Raw genomic sequence first — 6,313 nt, forward strand, 5'->3', positions numbered from 1 at the left:
CTGCACTAGAAAAGGGTGAAGCTCCAGAACACCTGCAGTACATCGATGGCATCATTGTGTGGGGGAACACGGCAATGGAAGTATTTGAGTAAGGACAACAGATCATCCAGATTCTGTTGAGAGCCAGCTTCACCATCAAGAAGAGCAAAGTCAAAGGACCTGCCCGAGAGATCCAGTTCCTGGGAGCAAAGTTGCAAGACGGATAGTGTCACATTCCCACTGAGGTCACCAATAAGATCACTGCGGTGTCCCCACCAACCAGCCAGAAGGACACACAAGCTCTCCTATGCTCCATTGGCTTTTGGAGAATGCCCATTCCCGAGTACAACCAGACTGTGAGCCTTCTCTACCTGGTCACCCACAAGAAGAACGATTTTCACTGGGGCCCTGCGCAGCAGCAAGCCTTTGCCCAGATCAAGCAGGAGATCGCTCATGCTGTAGCCCTTGGCCCAGTCAGGACAGGAGCAGAGGTGAAGAATATGTTCTACTCTGCAGCCAGGAGCAATGGTTTGTCCTGGAGCCTTTGGCAGGAGGAGCCTGGGGAGACTCGAGGCTGACCACTGGGATTCCGGAGCTGAAGTTACAGAGGGTCTGAAGCCAACTACACTCCTACAGAGAAGGAAATCTTGGCTGCCTATGAAAGAGTTCAAGCCACCTTGGAGGTGATTGTCATGGAAACACAACTCCTCCTGGCACCACGACTGCTGGTGCTGGGGTGGATGCTTAAAGGAAAAGTTTCCTCTCCCACCATGCCACTGACACCACATGGAACAAAAGGATTGTTCTGCTGTCCTTCATAAGAGTAAATGTTGTTCTGTTCTCCTGTCCTTGTCACTGTGCTCACCCTGCATGAGGTGTGTCTGCAAACCCTCCAACCTCTGGGCTTCGGGTGGGCAAGTGTTCCTGAGGGAACAGGGATGGGGCAGCTGGGCTGGACTGACCCAAGGGATGTTCCATTCCATGTGACACCATGATCAGCAATCAACTGAGAGAACTGGGTGACAAGGGGGGTCGGGGATTAATTTCTGTTTGAAGATATTTTTCTTTCAAAACAGCACCTACACATACAGAATCTTATCCTGCCACAAGGTTGTCAAACATTTTCTGCTGATAGGCAATTTCCCGTGGATTTGCTTTTCTTCTGTTAGTGCTTTTTTTTTAGTTTGGTTTGGAAGGTTTTTTTGGTCGGTTTTGTTTTTTTCCCTGTTGAACTGCCTTTCTTCTGATGCATACGTTTTTTCTCCCTTTCCTTGTGCCTTGCTTGGCACCTGATGGCAAGACAAATTTACCCAACTCAGTCATCTTGCCCAGTTATGTTTAGCAGTCACCATTACTAGATGAGTTCAGTCACAGACTCCCTGCAATTTGGCAGCATCCACCAAGAATTGAAAGTGCATTTCATGTCCTTGTAGAGATAATAGAAATAATCCACAGTGGTGGTCAAGAGCTGGTCACTGAGGGATGTCAGCAGGACGTGGCTGCCAAGAGGACTCTGTACCATGGATGACATTTGAGCCTCATTGTTCAGCCAAATTCCCACCCACCCCATGTTCCACTCCTTCAGCCCGGGTCTCTCCAGTCTGGCTCTGAGGAGACCACAGCAGACCCTGTCACAGGCCTGCTGAAGCCTGTGCACACAACATCCCCTTCTTTTCCCTCCCACGTGGGTTCTGCAGTCCCTGCCTTGTCCTGCCAGTGCCTGGAATGGCTGCAGGAGGATTTGCCACATCCCCTTCCCTGCTGGCCCTGACCAGTCCGTGACTCTCCCAGTCCCCCTCCCTGCCCAGACTGGTTCCATGTCTGCCCTTCCCAAGTGCCCAGGACCCTCTGGGATGGCTCTGGCCTTTCCAGGGAGTTTGAGAGAGGTGCCAGAGTGACGCTGCCCAGCCTTCTCAACAGGCCTGACACCAAAGGCCTTTTCCACAGCCCTCAGTCCCAGATCAGTGGCCAGAACACAGCACAGCCCTGTCCAGGTCCTCAGGGTGGTTCAGAAGGGAGGCAGCAGGGTTTTCTCCCCACAGACCCTCACTCCATCCAATGTCTCTCTGTGCAGTCCATGACTGCCCTGAGCATTTTTTCCTGGAGCCTCCCTGCCCAGGATGTTTGTCTCTATGCTGTCCTAACCACCGCCCAGCAAAGAATTCAGGTGCTTTCCCAGAGGAGGTTACTCTCAGAGTAAAATGGCTGGGAAGGAGAGGGTGGAGTTGGGAAGGGCAGTTCCAAAAGGAGCAATCCCTGCTGCTCCCTGGCAGTGCTGCTCTGCTGGAGCTCTCTTCCTCCTCTCCCCTCTAACTTCATGCAGGCCTCAGACTGGAATCCCAGATAAAACAGGCACTGCAGGGTAGTTTATTTTGTTCCAATGTAGCGATAGCACAAACCGTGGTTTACAGAGCTTATGGGTCACATCCAAGAGGCAGACAGTGACTTAGATGGTGGGGATTAAAAAAATGTTATTGAGGATACTTTTATGAGCAAAAAACCCACTGAACATTTCCCAGGGACCTGGGCAGGCCTGTTGGGCGTGTCATGAGTTCCATTCCAAAAGTTTGGCAGAAGAAAACAGGCAATAGGTAGCTTCAGAGAAGCAGCCAGTCATCATTTTCCTCAGGGCATCCTTGAGCTCCTGGTTCCTAAGGCTGTAGATGAGGGGGTTCAGGGATGGAGGCACCACCAAGTACAGAACTGACACTGCCAGATCCAGGGATGGGAGGAGAGGGAGGGGGGCTTCAGGTAGGCAAAGGCTGCGGTGCAGAGAAACAAGGAGAGCACAGCCAGGTGACGGAGGCAGGTAGAAAAGGCTTTGTGCCGTCTCTGCTCAGAGGGAATCCTCAGCACAGCCCCGAAGATCTCCACATAGGAGAAAACCATGAACACAAAACAGGCAAATGACAAAAAGGCACTAACAGCAAGGAGCTCAAGTTCCCTGAGGTAGAAGTATGACCAGGAGAGCTTGAGGATCTGGGGAACATCAGAGAAGAACTGGCCCAGGGCATTGCCGTGGCACAGGGGCAGGGAAAATGTATTGGCTGTGAGCAGCAGAGCAGTGAGAAAGGCACTGGCCCAGGCAGCTGCTGCCATGTGGGCACAAGCTCTGCTGCCCAGGAGGGTCCCGTAGTGCAGGGGTTTGCAGATGGACACGTAGCGGTCGTAGCACATGACAGTGAAAAGGGAAACCTCTGCTGAAATGAAAAAGACAAACAGAAGCAGCTGTGCAGCACATCCTGAGTAGGAGATGGTGCTGGTGTCCCAGAGGGAATTGTGCAGGGCTGTGGGGACAGTGGTGCAGATGGAGCCCAGGTCGCTGAGGGCCAGGTTGAGCAGGAAGAAGAACATGGGCGTGTGCAGGTGGTGGCCGCAGGCTACGGCGCTGATGATGAGGCCGTTGCCCAGGAGGGCAGCCAGGGAGATGCCCAGGAAGAGGCAGAAGTGCAGGAGCTGCAGCTGCCGCGTGTCTGCCAGTGCCAGCAGGAGGAAGTGGCTGATGGAGCTGCTGTTGGACATTTGCTGTGGCTGCACATGGGCACCTGTTCAGAGAAAAGGATAGTTAAGTTTTGGAGGAGTTTCCTGTAACCAAAATCAAAGCCATTTCCCATACACCCTCCTCTGTGACACACAAGGATATTCTTCTGTGTTTAAGAGCTTAGAGGTTTTCATTTTAAGCTCCCCCTATTTCTATCCTGCTATTCTTGGATATCAGAAACGCCCAGCATTTCTGCTGCCCTCCAGGAGAACAGAGTTGGTTCCCTGAGGCTACAGGATGAGTGGAGACTGGGGAGACATGGTCTGTCACTTCATTCTGCTTGGAGTTTCTCTGGGCTTTCATTTTCTCAAATAAATGATGCTCACACTCCCATGTTTCTCTTACAAACCCCCAGGTACAGCTGAGAGCAGATGGATCCACCACTGCCCAGCTCCACATTTGCAGCCAAGGACTCACATTGCTCATTTCACCAACCCAGAAGCATTTTCAGTGTCAAAACACCTCTGCCTTTTCCTATCAATCTCATAACTCAGAGGTGCTCTAGGACAGGTTTGCATCCTGGATTGCAGCTTCCAGCTTGGACTGAAATCTCCTGGAGACTTCCAAGTGTCCTTCTGATGGCACTGGATGAAGGGACACACAGCTCCTTCCCTGGCTGCACTGCCAGCATTGCCCAGAGCCGGGCACTGGGGACAGCTGTGTCATCCTGAGCCAGCTGTGCCCCCTCCCAGAGCCCCCAGTGCCAGGCAGCTGCTCCCAGCCCTGTGCTCTGCAGAGGGAACTGGGCCCGGGGCTGCAGAGCTGCCCCACGGCTCTGCTGCAGCTCTGCCTGCACAGGAGGGGCTGCACGCCTTGGAGCCCCGGCCCTGAGGGCAGAGGCTTGGCTGGGGCACAGGAGCAAGGGGGCTTGTGCAGAGGGAGGGGCTGCACTGGAGGGAATCCTGTGGAGATCTCTGAACTCTGCCTGCCACGGTATTTCTGGGTTTGTTTTCTCTCATTGCCTGGTCTTCTCTCTGCTTCCTGGAGATTTTCCTCCTGCAGGTGTTTCCCTGTGCCTGATCTCTCCCTGCCAGCACTCCCAGACCCCAAATCTCTGTGCACTCTCCTTGGCCTGACAGAACCCTGTCTGTTTGCTGGGCACTGGCTGGGGGCAGGTTCTGTTTGCAGCTTGCAGCAAGGACAGCTCAGACTGGGCCTGATGGCTCCAGCAAAGGTGGTGCTGGTGCTGTCCATGGGCAGAAAGACGGTAAGCACATTAGTGATTTCCTGTGAACCTACTGAGCACTAAAACTAACAGTTCAGATGTCTCAGGCACTTATCAAAATTCATAATCAACCTTTAATATTTATCCCTCCCTCCCTGTCATTCTCCAGTAGAAGGAAACTGAATACAAAATCTCTGGAAATCTCTTTTTTATCAAATCCTTGTCTTGGAAATATTTTATGACTGGTGAGAACCCTTCAGTATTTCAGAGCTTCATCAAAATTTCACCTCCCCTGCACCAGAAATGCTCAGAGTTGTACTCACAGGGTCTGTGGGCATTGGGATGTTCCAGCTTTAGGAGATCTCTCCAGGAGCTGCAGCTGCATTGTCCTGCAGCCAGAGGTTCCTGTGCCAAGGGCTGGCAGTGATTCTGCCCCAGGCACTTCTCAGCCCCTTCCCAGCCCTGACTGATTGAAGCTCTCTGTGCCTCTGTGCTGTGCCCGGGCTGGCTGCAGGCAGTGCCCCAGCCCTGCTGGGCTGGGAGAAGAGCTGCTCAGCAAGAGAAATGTGCTTTTGAAGCTCTCCTTGGTTACCAGGATCACCCTGTGTGCCAGGAGCCTGGCCCAGCTCAGCAGCACAGACACAGCACAAGGACTTTAACGACCCTCTGGGGCTTTGTGCTCAGGCCCTGAACATCAGGCCCTGAGAGGGAGCTGCAGAAACCTCTCCAGAACTCCAAGTCAGAATCCAACTCCAAAGTTTCTTGGATTTTTAATGGGTCCCACTGAGGGACACGACTGAGAAAGTGTCCCCAGGCCCCAGGCAGAGCAGAGAACTGGAGGCACTGATGACAGGTGGGGACAAAGAGAAGCCAAGTCTTGGTGCCCTGGGGCACAGCAGGGTCTGTGCCACCAAGGGCTGTGAGGAGACTCCTTGTCCTGAGGCCCTGGGGCCTCCTGGCACAGCCGCAGCCAGGCTGGGCACTGTCACCCCCTGGTCCTGCCCTCAGCATTCCCCCCTAGCCCACATCCCAGTGGCCTCAAGGATCTGCTGGAAGGAGTCCCTGGGGAGCCTTGGTCAGGAATGGCCCTGGGGGCTCCTTTATGCTCCCAGGGACTGCAGGTTTTTCAAAGGACTTTGGGTTTGGCTTTTGCCTTGGAGTCTCTGAGAGCTTATTGCAATCCTGGCCTCCAATTAGCTGCTGTAATTAGTCCCTGGAGAGGCTTTGTCAGGAACAACACTCAGTGGGGCTCATTAATGCTTCAAGATACTTCAGTTCTTTTAAGGTACTTGGTGTTTCCCTTTTAAACCAGACTCTGTGTGAGGTTTGTGCAATCATGGCCCCAATTATCTGCTTTAATGAGTCCCTTGAGAGCTTTGTACTGACACTCAGTGGGGCTCATTAATACTTTTAGATACTCAACTTTTTTCATGTACTTTGTATTTTCTTTTCCACACTGAGAGGTTTTTGTGCCATTTTGAGTCTCTGAGAGGTTTTTGTGCAATCCTGGTCTCCAGTTCTCTCCTCCAAAGAGTCCATAAGGAGCCTTTGTTGGGGATGGACCTCAGTGGGATCTATTAATGCATTGAGACATTTTGGGTGTTTGCTCTTGATTTTAACTCCTGGAA

The 6,313-nt window shown here is 52.6% G+C and overlaps 1 pseudogene; it reads right to left on the reverse strand.

Annotated features, from left to right (window-relative positions):
• Window positions 1-2,524: 2,524 nt before the first annotated feature.
• LOC140681548 (olfactory receptor 14J1-like) lies at window positions 2,525-3,501 on the reverse strand (annotated as a pseudogene).
• Between the last annotated feature and the right edge of the window lie 2,812 nt (window positions 3,502-6,313).

Source organism: Taeniopygia guttata, chromosome 37 (assembly GCF_048771995.1).
Source record: "Taeniopygia guttata chromosome 37, bTaeGut7.mat, whole genome shotgun sequence".
In the NCBI taxonomy this organism is placed as follows: domain Eukaryota; kingdom Metazoa; phylum Chordata; class Aves; order Passeriformes; family Estrildidae; genus Taeniopygia; species Taeniopygia guttata.